The 14,430-nt window shown below is 37.9% G+C and overlaps 1 protein-coding gene and 1 long non-coding RNA gene across 3 annotated transcripts in view; one reads left to right on the forward strand and one right to left on the reverse strand.

The window, feature by feature from the left end:
• The window catches only part of NR2E1 (nuclear receptor subfamily 2 group E member 1), a 118,093-nt gene that overhangs the window by 21,280 nt on the left and 82,383 nt on the right, over window positions 1–14,430 (forward strand). The window lies entirely within an intron of this gene.
• Window positions 1–14,430, reverse strand: part of LOC122422883 — a 35,081-nt gene that overhangs the window by 11,457 nt on the left and 9,194 nt on the right. Inside the window, exon 2 of the long non-coding RNA XR_006263998.1 lies at window positions 11,020–11,139. This is a non-coding gene — a long non-coding RNA (uncharacterized LOC122422883). The remainder of the gene's footprint in view (window positions 1–11,019; window positions 11,140–14,430) is intronic.

Consider the following 14,430-nt stretch of genomic DNA (forward strand, 5'->3'; position numbering starts at 1 on the left):
TGATTATTAAATTATCACAATATCTTTTTCATAGACCCAAATGATTTAAATATATATGATTAGTTATGGTAAATCACCATAACTAATGGAGGAACATAACTAACATGAGGAACTGTGAGTAGGTAGCAAATGTAATGAAAATGACACATCCTATCATTTAAGTTGCTACTTTATCATATATCAATTTAATATATCCTTGTGAAATAAACATTTTTAAGTTGGTTTATCTTAAGGTCAGAAGAAGAAAGGACCAAAAATGTAAGTGAAGCCAATGCTGCTTTCTCATGGGACAGGAGTTTTTCTGAATTGTAGGATAACTACATCTTTCTCATTATACCTCTTTGGCATGTGCTTGGAATCTGAATTTTCAACATAGCATGAAATAATTTTCAAAAATAAATCAATGCCCCTTCCATTTTTAATTCCTCCTGTTTATAGTCATCATTCCTGAAATCTGGTGACTTCAAATTTAAAATTTAAATGAGCTCATTCTCTTGCAAACAGCTCTATAGAAAATAAATGAAACAATAACTTTAAAAAAATACACTAAGAAAGTTTCCAGCAACCTTGTGGAACTAAAGTTGAAAACAAAAGGTGTATTTCTGATATCCAGAGAGCTGGAAGATAGCATCTCAGCCCTAGGTTTTTCGATAGTCTGGAACTGACCATTTATCCTTTTTTAGATATAAGGAAAATACATAATAATGTACCAAATACCTGTGTATTCACAAACCAGATCTTAACAATTAACATTCTGTTGTGTTGTTTAAAGTCATCTTTATAAAAGTATTTTAAAAAATTCTCCTTCAGTTTTCCTCTAATGTCATTCTCTCCTATTCCTTTCTCCCAATTCAGGCTATAACCTTCCTAATTTGGTGTGAGTATTAGTATCTATGATAGTGTTAGTTGCTCAGTTGTGTCCAACTCTTTGCAACTCCATGGACTGTAACCTGCCAGGCAACTCTCTTCATGGAATTCCCCAGGCAAGAATACTGGAGTGGGTAGCTATTCCCTTCTCCAAGCGATCTTCCCAACCCAGGGATTGAACTCAGGTCTCCTGCATTGCAGGCAGATTCTTTATTGTCTGAGCCACCAGGTAAGCCCATTAGTATCTACTGCTTCATAACAAATTAACCCAAAACTTGGTGGCTTAAAACCATACCATGTATTACCTCACAGTTTCTGTATATCAGGAATATGTGTGGTGTAGCTGGATCATCAGGCTCAGGATCTTTCACAAGGCCTCTGATAGAGTGTCAGCTGGAGCTGCAGTCATCCCTAGGTTCACTGGGGGCAGAATCGACTTCCAGGTTCACTCACTGGTTGTTGGCAGGATTTAGTTCCTTGAGAGTTGTTGTACTGAGGATTACAGTTCCTTCCTGGGTCTTGGCTAGAGGCTGCCCTCAGTTCTTTGCCCCAAGAGCAGCTCACAACATGAAACTTACTTCATCAAAGCTAGAAGAGCCAGAGTCAACAAAGGAGAAGTCGCAGTTTTTTATACTTCATCTTGAAAGTGACTCTGTTCATTACAAGCAAGTCACTAAACCTAGGCCAAACTTAAGGGGAGGAAATTATACCAGAGCATGAAGTCTAGGAGGCAGGATTCATTGAAAGCCATCTTGGGGGCTAACTAATGTATATCACTTCATGGCAAATAGATGGAGAAACAATGGAAACAGTGGCTGACTTTATTTTTCTGGGCTCCGAAATCACTGTGGATGGTGATTGCAGCCATGAAATTAAAATATGCTTACTCCTTGGAAGGAAAGTTATGACCAACCTAGACAGCATATTATAAAGCAGAGACATTACTTTGTCAACAAAGGTCCATCTAGTCAAGGCTATGGTTTTTCCAGTGGTCATGTATGGATGTGAGAGTTGGACTACAAAGAAAGCTGAGCATTGAAGATTTGATGCTTTTGAACTGTGGTGTTGGAGAAGACTCTTGAGAGTCCCTTGGACTGCAAGGAGATCCAACCAGTCCATCCTAAAGGAGATCAGTCTTGTGTGTTCATTGGAAGGACTGATGTTGAAGCTGAAACTCCAATTCTTTGGCCACCTGATGCGAAGAGCTGACTCATTTGAAAAGACCCTGATGCTGGGAAAGATTGAGGGCAGGAGAAGGGGATGACAGAGGATGAGATAGTTGGATGGTGTCACTGACACAATGAACATGTGTTTGGGTAGACTCCGGGAGTTGGTGATGGACAGGGAGGCCTGGTGTGCTGTGGCTTATGGGGTTGCAAAGAGTCGGACACAACTGAGCAACTGAACTGAACTGAATGTATAACTTTAAAATAGCTGAACTGAATGTATATCTTTAAAATAGCTAATCATTATATACTTTTATATAAATACCTATCAATGAACCTTTTGTATATATAAATATGTACAATGTTTCATGTTTTCAGTTTATAGAAATGGTTTCATAATGTATGAATTATTATGCATCTTGCTCTTTCATCTCAATATTATATTTTTGACATCTATTCATTGATCTATTTAGATCTAGTTAGTACCTTGTATCCACTATTCAGTATTCGTTCTATGGATTAACACATTTTACTGAAAATTCTACTCATTCATTTTCCTATTAATGGACATTTATTTCCTTTTTTGTGTTACGAATGAAGTGACAATTAGCATCTCTGGATATATCTCTTTGAGTACATAAGCAAGAGTTTCTAAAAACCTAGAAGTTATTGAAATATTATTACATATTTGCAAATTGTTCTTCTAAAGTGATTATACCTGTTTATACTTATGCCAGTAGTTTAAGAGATTTACCTTTACCCAGCTTGCATGCCAACCCTTAGCTGGTAATACATGCTATCTCATTGTTATTTTACATTTTTTTTTCCTGATTACCTATAAAGCTGATCATCTTTTCACATGTTGATAAATCATTTGAATTTCTTAGTCTCTTCAGTCTCTGTTGCTCACATACTATGACCATCTTCCTATTGGATTGTTTGTGCTTTTCATTACACTTTGATTATATGCCTTTTGTTTTACAAAAAACAGTTTAACATAGCCAAATATTAGTTCTTGGCCTTTATGATTTATGGTTTTTGTTTCTAGTTCAAGAAATCTTCTGTGATCCAAGATGCTAAAGATACTGTCTATATTTTCTTCAAGCAGTTTACAAGTTTTGGTTTTTTACACTTCGAGTTTTAATCTATTTTAAATTTGCTTTTGTGTTTTGTGTGAAGTAAGGATCTTAATTTTCTGTATGGAAAGTGAGTTACAACTTCATTTATTAACTCATCCGTACTTTTACCCCTGATTTTAAATATCACTTCTGTCATAGATTAGTATCCCTTAAAGGCATGAGTCTGTTTCTGGAATTTCTGTTTCACTCAGCTAATCTCTTTGAACAGTCTTGAATCAATACCAAACTATCTTAATTGCCAAAACTTTATAATTACTAAATACTTTAAAGAACAGGTCCCACTTCCTTGTTCATTTTTTTCAGAATTGTTTGGAATATTTGTAGATATTTGTTCTTCCATTTGCATTTTAATCAGATTCTCAAGTTGCATAAAAATCCAGGTGGGATTTTTATTGGAATTATTTTAAATTTACACATATCCTGAAACTGAGTCTTCCCAAACAAGAACATAGTATTACCTCCATTTTTAACAAGCCTTCCTTATATCCTTCATAATATGCTGTAGTTTTCTTCTGTAAAAAAGTATACATCTTTTGTTAGATTTAGTCCCAGATACCTTATAGTATGTTTAATATAGTGAATGATATCTTTCTTTCCTGTTAGATTTTTAATTTTTTATTGCTGATTTATAGAAATGCTGTTTATTTGTATGTTATAAATTTTGCCATTAATTTTACAAGATTGCCTATAATTTACCTTAAATTTTCCATATAGATTATTGTAGCATCTTCAAATAAGAACAGTTTTTACTTTCTCTTTTGGGGTGTATATTTGTCATTTATTTTGGACATCCAGCATCTCAACTCCTTTCTGTGCTTAAGGAGTTTCCTGCATTATGAGTCTGGTTGTAAGACAAAGACTTCTTCCTCTTTAGGAGCTTAAAATGTTTCAGACTTCCCTCCCAGCCTTCCTTGCAGCTAAGGAATAGGCATTTAATGACACTAGTAGTGACAGCAGTGACAGTAACAATAGTGATGGAGCAGAGGTGGCATTGGTGTTAGGAGTAGCAGTTGCAGTCAACTTGCAGGAGTAGAAGTGACAGTGGTCTAACAGTAATGTCTGAGGCTCAGTGGTGGCAGCAAAGGATTTCTTCTCAGACTGTTTCTACCACATGTTATGGGCTCTTGTGGAAATGCAGCTTAAGCCTGGTTTTTCAACTCTCCCAATGATTCTGTGAGCTGACAAATATTCTTGTAATAAGCTCTTTCTGCCTAATCAGCCAGAGTCAATAGTATCTATTGCTCATAACTAAGAAGAGTAAAGCGTATATTTTGGATCTTTAAACCTCTAAATCTCAGTGGATTTGCAAGGATCTCTGTATAATGTTGAATAATAGGAGTGATAGTATATAGTATTATCTTGTTCCCAACTTTAAAAGGGAATTTTTCTGAAGTTTTAAAATACTTAGCATACTGTTTGTGTATGTTTTTAGTAGATAGCAAATAATCAGGTTGGGGAAATTCTCTTCTATTAATATTTTACTGAGAGATTATTTAAAATCATGAGTGGGGATTGCATTTTATCAAATGATTTTAAATGTATCTTTTGAGATAATCATATATTTATTCTTTGGTATGTTAATATGGTCAATTAAATTAATAGTTACCTAAAGTTATCATTTTTGCACTCAATTTAGTTTGCATTTGTGCTCATGAGATTAAAGTTTTATTTTCTTCTACTTCACTTTGGGTTTCAAGGTTATCCCAGCTTCATAAAATGAGTTTGGTAGCTTTCCCTCTCTCCTTTTTTCTAGGACAGTTTGCAAAGATACAGTTTTTCTTTGTTCATGGACTGGTATAACTCACTTATGCCTGTATGTTAATCGTGGTTTTTTATTTTTTGTGGGTTTTTTTTTTTGGTATTTTATGATGCCTTGACATCTTGTGGCCTTATAGACTTGAGGAGGGACTTCTCCTTCCTGGACTAGACCATTCATAGAGATAACAAACAATTTTGCCTTTGAACATGTCTTTGTTCATGAACTTCCAGATGTACAAACTGGATTTAGAAAAGGCAGAAGAACCAGAGGTCAAATTGTCAACCTTTCTTGGATCATAGAGAAAGCAACGGAGTTCCAGAAAAACATCTACTTCTGCTTTACTGACTACACTAAGGTCTTTGACTATATGGATCGCAACAAACTGTGGGAAATTCTTAGAGATGAGAATACCAGACCACCTTACCTGTCTCCTAAGAAACCTGTATGCAGGTCAAGAAGCAACCATTAGAACTGGACATAGAGCAACTGACTGGTTCAAAACTGGGAAAGGAGTACAAAAAGACTATATTGTCACTCTGCTTACTGAACTTCTCTGCAGAGTACATCAGGTGAAATGCTAGGCTGGATGAATCCCAAGCTGGAATTAAGACTGCCAGAAGAAATATCAGCAACCTCAGATATGCAGTTGATACCACTCTAATGGCAGAAAGTGAAGAGGAACTAAAGAGCCTCTTGATGAACGTGAGAGAGAAGAGTGAAAAAGCTGGCTTAAAACTCAGCATTCAAAAAACTAAGACGATGGGATCCGGTCCCATCACTTCATGGCAAATAGATGGGGGAACAATGAAAACAGTGACAGATTTTATTTTCTTGGGCTCCAGAATCACTGCAGACGGTGACTGCAACCATGAAATTTAAAGACGCTTGCTCCTTGGAAGGAAAGCTATGACCAACCTAGACAGCATATTAAAAAGAAGAAACATCACTTTATTGACAAAGGTCCATATAGTCAAAGCTATGGTTTTTCCAGTAGTCATGTACAGAGGTGAGAGGTGGACCCTAAAGACAGCTGAGCACTGAAGAATTGATGCTTTCAAATTGTGGTGCTTGGAGGACTCTTGATGGTTTGCCTAATGGCTCAGTTGGCAAAGAATCTGCCTTCAATGCAGGAGACTGGCTGCAGTGCAGGAGACCTGGGTTCAATCTCTGGGTCGGGAAGATCCCCTGGAGAAGGAAATGGCAACCCACTCCAGTATTCTTGCCTGGGAAATCCCATGGACAGAGGAACCTGATGGGCTCTAGTCTGTGGGTTCATAAGAGTCAGACATGACTTAGTGACTGCTTGAGAGTCCCTTGGACAGCAAGGAGATCAAACAAGTTAATCCTAAAGGAAACAACCCTGTATATTCATTGGAAGGACTGATGATGAAGCTGTAATACTTTGGCTGCCTGATGCAAACAGCCGACTCATTGGGAAAAAAAAAACCTAATGCTGGGGAAGGTTGAGGGCAGGAGGAGAAAGGGGCAACAGAGAAGGAGATGGTTGGATGGCATCACTGACTCAATGGACAGGAGTTTGAGCAAGCTTTGGGGTATGGTGAAGGACAGGGAAGCCTGGCATGCTGCAGTCCATGGGTCACAAAGAGTCAAACACGACTTAGTGACTGAACAATGTCTTTGTTGTGAAAACCAAACAACCCTAAGTCTAGATCTTCCTCCTTTTATCCAAGTGCTGTAGTCTGGGACTTTTATCCCCCAGTGATAAATCATCCTAGGGCCAGTACTGAACAACTAGGGACTACCCCCTTATAGCCCAGAGCCTGCCAAAAGTATTCAAACTATCCAGTTCTGAAGGTGCTCACTTTGCCTACCATGCCCCATCCATTCCTTCCCACTAAAAACCACAATCAAGGATCTGGCTATACCTTCCTCCTTGCTCCTTCTGTCTCTTGATCATCCCTGCCTGCTTTCATGTGTGGCCCCTCTGCTTGGCATTTTGTGCCTTCTATTTCTAGAGATCTGAAAGTATAAAAACTTCCTCCTTCATGACAATAACTTTTGTGTCCTAAGGTCTTAATACCTGATTAAGACAAACCCTGAGTATATTTTAAAACAGCCTTATACTTTTCAGAGGGATAGTTTTTTATATCAGTAAAATTTTCCTAACAGTTATTGCTCTATTCAGTTTTTCTGTTTCTTCTTGACTGTTAGGGATTTTTATTTTTCTAGAAAATTGACTATTATATCTTTTTCCCACCATACTGGCAAAATTAATAAAATGTTCCTGATTTTTAAATTATTTACAACTTCTGTAGTTGTGTTGCCCTTTAAAATTTCTAATAATGTTCACTTAATGCCATTATCTTGTTTTCTTGATTATGTTATAAAAGGTATGTATATCTTTTTGGTCTTTTCAAACAAACTGCACTTGGTTTTATTAATCATATTTTTATTTTTCTGCTTGTTTTCATTTTAATTTCTGATTTTATCTTTATTTTTTCTTTCACTCTACTTTCTATGGATTTTTTTTTTCTTTGTAGCTTCTGGTGTTGAATGCCTAATCCCATTTATTTTTAGTTGTTCTTATTTTCAAATACATTCTCCACTCCCTAGTTTTTTTCCATGTTCAAAGAACTCAATTACTGTAATACTCCTGGCCTCTCCATCCCTTTACTTACTTCATTGCAGAGCAAGTAAAGAGACTTATTTGATTGGTGAATTTTAGAAGAGTTCTAAATTTTTCTAAGAACTAAGGACATTTAGCTTAACTCTTCTCCCTTCTTTCTGAAAGTTAATGATCAGCAAAGACCATGAGTTCTCCTCTGCTATTCCATGATATCTCACTTAGACAGGATCCAGTGTGAGGAAACCTGTCCACATCCAGTGTTGTTGTGTATAAACTCCCAGTTCTGGACCTATGTTCCCACCCTTGAGTGTCCTGGTTTGTTACTGTTTCTCCATGATTAAGATTACCATCTTAAGATTACCCTTAAGATTACCATCTTTATTACTTTCCTGTGTTTCTTATAGAATGAAAGCATATTCCTTAGGGTTTGTAAATTGTAGAGGCCATGTCAATGAAGTATACTTAATATTCTTCCGAGTTATAGTTACTGTGAAACTCATATAAAGGTATTAAATGAATATTGGAAAGCGCAGAAAAAGTGGCTAATAATTACTCAACATTATAGAGCAGCCATTATCACTATTCTTTATATATTCTTTTGCCATGATATATATATATATTTTCATACTTGTAATCATGTAACATATCTAGCATATATATTTTTCATGTCTAGAATGTCTTCATACTTATAATATTCAATGACAGCATATTTCATTGAGTAGACATTTCACAATGTAACCACACCATATCACTTTCAATTTTAACACTGTAATAAACATTTTCACATATTTAATATTTCCTATCTTTTAAATTTTCCCTTGGGATTAATATTTATAGTTGTTGAATTAAATAAAGTGATCATTTTTGTGAATCTTAATGTGGGTTCCAGTTATATCCCAAATAACTGTTAGTTTAATAATAATTCATGTAATGCATGAGTACCTCAGTTATACCAAAACCTTGCCAAAATTGGATAATTAAAAACAATTTAATATAGGTGGGTTTTTTGTTATTAACTAGTACATTTGAACATATTTTGCTTTCTATAAAACCAGATTTCCCTCTCTTTTTTTCAGGAATATCTGTGATTTTTCCTACTGATTTTTTGAAGTTTTAATGTTTCCTTTTTCAGTGTGTATGAGTTATTTATATAAGTTATGAATACTTTTGAGACACTTGCAATAAATTTTCCCTGGTACTTAAAAATATTTGAGATAACACACAAAAATATATACACAAGCTTAAAATTAATATAAGGATTTTTTTAAAGCTGAAAAAAAAAAAGGACTCTAATATGCTAATCATAGGAACTAGCAAATGACCTATTGTGAAATTTAGCCCTATACTTAGTCTATCAACATGAGGTTCAACTCCTGGTCTGCCACTACTATTTACCTCTAATTTACCTATTTAACCTCATGAAGCCACAGTGTTCCCATCTAGTAGCAACTGTACTTTTATAATAAGGAGTAAAAAAAAAATGTATAGAATTCCTGGCACCTATTATTGGTAGTTATAAAATTCTTATTATCAGAAAAGGACAAACATAATTATCCTTTATAAAAGATGAAACTTCCTGGTACTAAATTCTTAAAATTACCACCTATCATATATATAGTTCCCCTTCTTTCTTCTCAAAGCTGGGGTGGGCTTCGTAAAGCATGTGGTTGAAAAGAACCATGTGACTAATCCTGGCTAATGAATTTTGAGCAGATCTCTTTTGGGCTAGAACATTTGACTGTTTATACTAGACCTTTCAAAGTCCTCTTTCTGTTGGCTGTGGCAACTGGCAGTATTGGAGAAGGCAGTTTGTTCCATTAGACTGGGTCTCAGAGTAGGAAAGCAAGGAGCAGAAGCCTCTAGCCTCACTGCAGTGGCTATGTAGCATGGTTGGTGGTTTCGTTGCTAAGTCATGTCCGACTCTTGTGATCCCATGGACTGTAGCCTGCCAGGCTTCTCTGTCCATGGGATTTTCCAGGCAAGAATACTGGAGTGGGTTGCCATTTCCTTCTCTAGGGGATCTTCCCGACCCAGGAATCGAACCTGGGTCTCCTGCATTGCAGGCAGACTCTTCACCAACTGAGCTATTCATGAGCAATAAATAAATCTTTGTTCTTATAAACCACTAAGATTTGAGGTTGTTACTAAAACATAACCTAAACTCTCCTAACTGAAACAAGAAAAGTAAGTTTCTTCATTCCTACATGTTACTGCTCTAGGGACTTCTATAAATGCATCGGGAAGCTACAAAACTGACTTGTGCTGCACCCCTGTTTGGGCTTCCCAGGTGGCATTAGTGATAAAGAACCTGCTTGCTGATGCAGGGGACATAAGAGACTTAGATTCTATCCCTGGGTCAGAAAGATCCGCTGGAGGAGGGCATGGCAACACACTCCAGTATTCTTGCCTGGAGAATCTCATAAACAGAGGGGCCTGGCAGGCTAAGTTCGTGGGGCTCAGAGAGTTGGACTGACTGAAGCAACTTGTCACACATGCACACACTCCTATTTACAGATGGGCCTACCTACTCTACAGTAGCAACATGCTGGTCAGGTCCTGTCTACTTGAGTACCACACTGTCCACGAAACAGCAGCCCTTCCAGGGAAAGGGATTAATACTACTCACTGCCCTCTATTTACCTTTTATTTTGATGAGTGAAAGAATCCTTTTATGAAACAGCTTATGGACAGTGAGAGAACTGTTAAGTAGCCCAAATATGTAAGATGAAATCCTAAACAGTTTGCTGTTTTCAAATTGTCAACTAGTTATCTCTATGACATTTATTGAATAAACCTTCCCTCTTAATTTTTTTGCTATACCTCCTTATCCTACATTATTTTATATAATTATCTATATCTAGCCTATTCCAAATTTGTATATGTTTTTATATCACTGTGTCAGTGTTTCAACAAGTGTTACTAGTATTTTCATAATTGCCAAAATATTTGAAACAACAAAAAGTGAATGGACAAACTTGTGGTATATCCATATGGTCACATATTATTCAGAGATTTTTTTTTTAAAGATGAAGAAGATACAACAGCAGAGTAGAAAGACCTTGAGCCCACCTGAGGAGTTCATAGACACACCAAATATCACAACTATCAGTGCAAACCACTGAAACCTACCAGGAAAGATCTTCTACAACTAAAGAAGGAACCACAAGAAGACAGGTTAGAGGGCTGGACTCATAGTTCAGTCAAGTCCAATACTCCCAGGTGGGTGACCAACGAACTGGAGAATAATTACATTGCAGATTCTCCCAAAGGAGTGAGAAGTCTGAGCCCCACATTGGGCTCCCCAGCCTGGGAGTATTGCACAAGGAAGACAAGCCCCTAGACATTTGGCTTTGAAGGCCAGTCGTCTTTACTTTCAAGAGTCCTAGAGGGCTGGGGTGAATAGACTTCACTCTTAAGGGCACACACTAAATCTCATACACTCTGGGACCTAGGGCAGAAGCAGTGATTTGAGAGAAGCCTGGGTCAGACCTCCTTACTCACCTTGAAGAGTCTTCTGGAGAGGCAGGAAGCAACTGCAGCTCACCCTGGGAATGTAGACACTGGCAGCAGCCATTTGGAGATGCTCCTTCTACCATATGGACACTGGTGCTAGAGACCTACCTGGTAGCAGAAAAATGGAAAAGTAGTGAGGTGGACAAAACATATATAGCAGAGGTCCCAGCATAAGCCTAACAGAGGTAAGCTCTGGGATTCACACATCTGAGTACATTTGATGGGGTTGGAGGTATGAGGGTGTGGGAAGGCAGCTACTAAAGTCTGGAGCTTGAGAAAGCCAAGGGCTTGCTGAGAAATAATGGATTCCTGGGGCCATGGGCTTGACATTTGGTTCAGGGACAAAGGGATAGGTAGAGAAGTGATTTTTTTGAGCATAATAAGAAATCTGGCTTAGACTGGCTCCTCAAGTCCAGCCCCTTAAAATCCTCTTCTTCTAAGCAAAGGATCTGAAAGAACTAAACCAGCAAGAACTAAAAGACATAGTTTTTTAAATTATGCTGTCTGTAAAAAGTTAAGATCTTGAGTCTCCAGAGACATCAACATTAGTGACTCTTCAGGAAGGATCAGGGACTTATCTGTGAGGGGAGAAGAGCCAGGAGTATGTCCTGAGAGTATTTCAGGGCACTCACATGTTCAGGCTGGTGCAGAGATAAGCAGTGCCCAAAATGGAGACTTTGTTGGGACAAAATAAGACACCTTACTAGAGCACGTCAGAGGAAAAGGGCTGATGTCCCAGGATGGCCACAGGACTAGTTCTAGGGACAGCATGTAAGACTCCCAGGGAGTTCTCAGAAACAAAGGGTCTGGAATTCCCACAAAGAAATACTAATGCACTTCTTTACTACCTGTTTGGAAAATATGATATATCTTTCAATCCTACAGTTACCCTTTTGCTCATTTCCATGTTGGGTAGTTTCCCCTCACTTCTCGTTCAGATAGTCCTTCTCCACTCAAGAGAAGCTAATACTGGCCCTTGTATGGACACTACATTCCCATTATATACCCCCACCTCCACCAGCCATGATTTTATGTACCCCAGTTGTGTATAAATTTTGGAACTAACTTCTATTCTGATGTGAAGAATATTCCACTGGTGCTTGCCAGGGTCAAGATCAGAACTCAAGTCTTATGAATACACTTCTCACCTGAAGAGGGAGGTCATTTGCAGGGGGTGGGGGCGGGGGTGGCGGCGGGCAGGATGAGGGGCAGGGACGTCAGTCATCTGACTAAGTTTGGAAAGCTCAGACACAAAACTAGAACACTGGTCAGAATCTAAGGAGGGAGAAAGCCTCTCTCAAGTTAGATTCCTGGGAGTTTAAATAGCACTAAGTCCGTGCTTGACTGATGGAGGTCAGAATGGCATCTACCAGGTAGAGGGAAGCTAACCAAAAGCTTTCTTTCCCTGGGTTCTCTGACTAATGGTGTCTTTAATCATGGATCATGCTGTCTTGCAAACTGTTTATTTCTGTCTTATCATCTCTTTTTCTAGTTAGCCTTGAGTAAAATCTTTTTTTAATGTTCTAACCATATCTCTGCTGTACTACCAGGAAACAAGAGGGCTGACTGCCCACTTTTGGCTCCTGGGGTGAAGAATCTGAACTTTATTTGAATTAAATAAGAATGACATTATTTTACTGGAGGCTCTTTAAGTTTTTTTTAAATGTAAGTTAATGTTACCCTTCCAGAACTTTTTGAGTTTTTAACATTGTTACAGGTTTTTCCCACTATTGAAGGAATTTTCAAGCATTTAGAAATCACATGTAGCAGACATTTTTGGACAGAAGTAACTAGAAATCCTTCTATAGTGGAAATCTCCTGTTGTCAAGAGCGCTTTCTGACTTATAGTACCCTGGTTTTTTTAAAATGGAAGTATAATTGATTTTATTATGTTAGTTTCAAGTGTGCAGCACAGTGATTCAGTATTTCTGCAGGTTATACTCCATTATAAGGTATTACTTCAGTTCAGTTCAGTCATTCAGTCGTGTCCAACTCTTTGCAACCCCATGGACTGCAGCACACCAGGATTCCCTGTTCATCACCAACTCCCGGAGCTTGCTCAAACTCATACCCATTGAGTCAGTGATGGCATCCAACCATCTCAATCCCCTGTTGTCCCCTTCTCCTCCTGCCTTCAATTTTTCCCAGCATCAGGGTCTTTTCCAAGGAGTCAGTTCTTTGCATCAGTACTGAAGTTTCAGCTTCAACATCAGTCTTTCCAATGAATATTCAGGACTGATTTCCTTTAGGATTGATTGGTTTGATCTCCTTGAAGTCCAAGGGACTCTCATGAGTCTTCTCCAACACCACAGTTCAAAAGCATCAATTCTTCGGTGCTCAGCTTTCTTTGAGGTCCAACTCTCCCATCCATACATGACAACTGGAAAAACCATAGCTTTGACTAGATGGACCTTTGTTGGCAGAGTAATGTCTCTGCTTTTTAATATGCTGTCTAGGCTGGTCATAGCTTTTCTTCCAAGGAGCAAGCATCTTTCTTATAATTTCATGGCTGCAGTCACCATCTGCAGTGATTTTGGAGCCCCCCAAAATAAAGTCTGGCACTGTTCCCATTTTTCCCCCATCTATTTGCCATGAAGTGATGGGACCAGATGCCATGATCTTAGTTTTCTGAATGTAGAGTTTTAAGCCTACTTTTTCACTCTCCTCTTTGACTTTCATCAAGAGGCTGTTTAGTTCTTCGGTTTCTGCCATAAGGGTTGTGTTATCTGCGTATCTGAGGTTATTGATATTTCTCCCAGCAATCTTGATTCCAGCTTGTGCTTCATCCAGATACAAATTACTCTATATAAAATAAATAGGCAACAAGGATATACTGTGTAGGACAGGGATTACACACATTATAGCCTCTCCCCTTTGGTAACCACAGTTTCCTTCCCATATCTGTGAGTCTGTTTCTGTTTTGCACATACATTCATTTGTATTACCTTTAGATTATTATTATTATTATTAGATTCCACATATAAGTGATATCATATAGTATTTGTCTTTACCTGTCTGACTTATCCCACTAAAGCATAATATTCTCTAGGTCCATCCACATTGCCGCAAATGACAGTATTTCATTTTCTATGACTAATGGTCCATCTTCTCAATTCAGTTGTCTATGTCTTAATTATTATTATATTTTAAATTTCTTGGCTGCACTGTACAGCATGTGGGATCTTATTTCCATGACCAGGGATTGAACCCACGTCCTCTGCCTTGGATGCACAGAGTCTTAATTGCTGGGCCACCAGGGATGTCCCTCAGTCATCTATTGATGGACACTTGGGATGGACACTTGGTACATACATGTCTTGGCTATTATAAACAGTGCTGCTGTGAACACCAGGGTGTATGTATCCTTTCATATTAGTGTTTTCATTTTTCCAGATATAT

Source organism: Cervus canadensis, chromosome 20 (assembly GCF_019320065.1).
Source record: "Cervus canadensis isolate Bull #8, Minnesota chromosome 20, ASM1932006v1, whole genome shotgun sequence".
NCBI classification, from domain to species: Eukaryota; Metazoa; Chordata; class Mammalia; order Artiodactyla; family Cervidae; genus Cervus; species Cervus canadensis.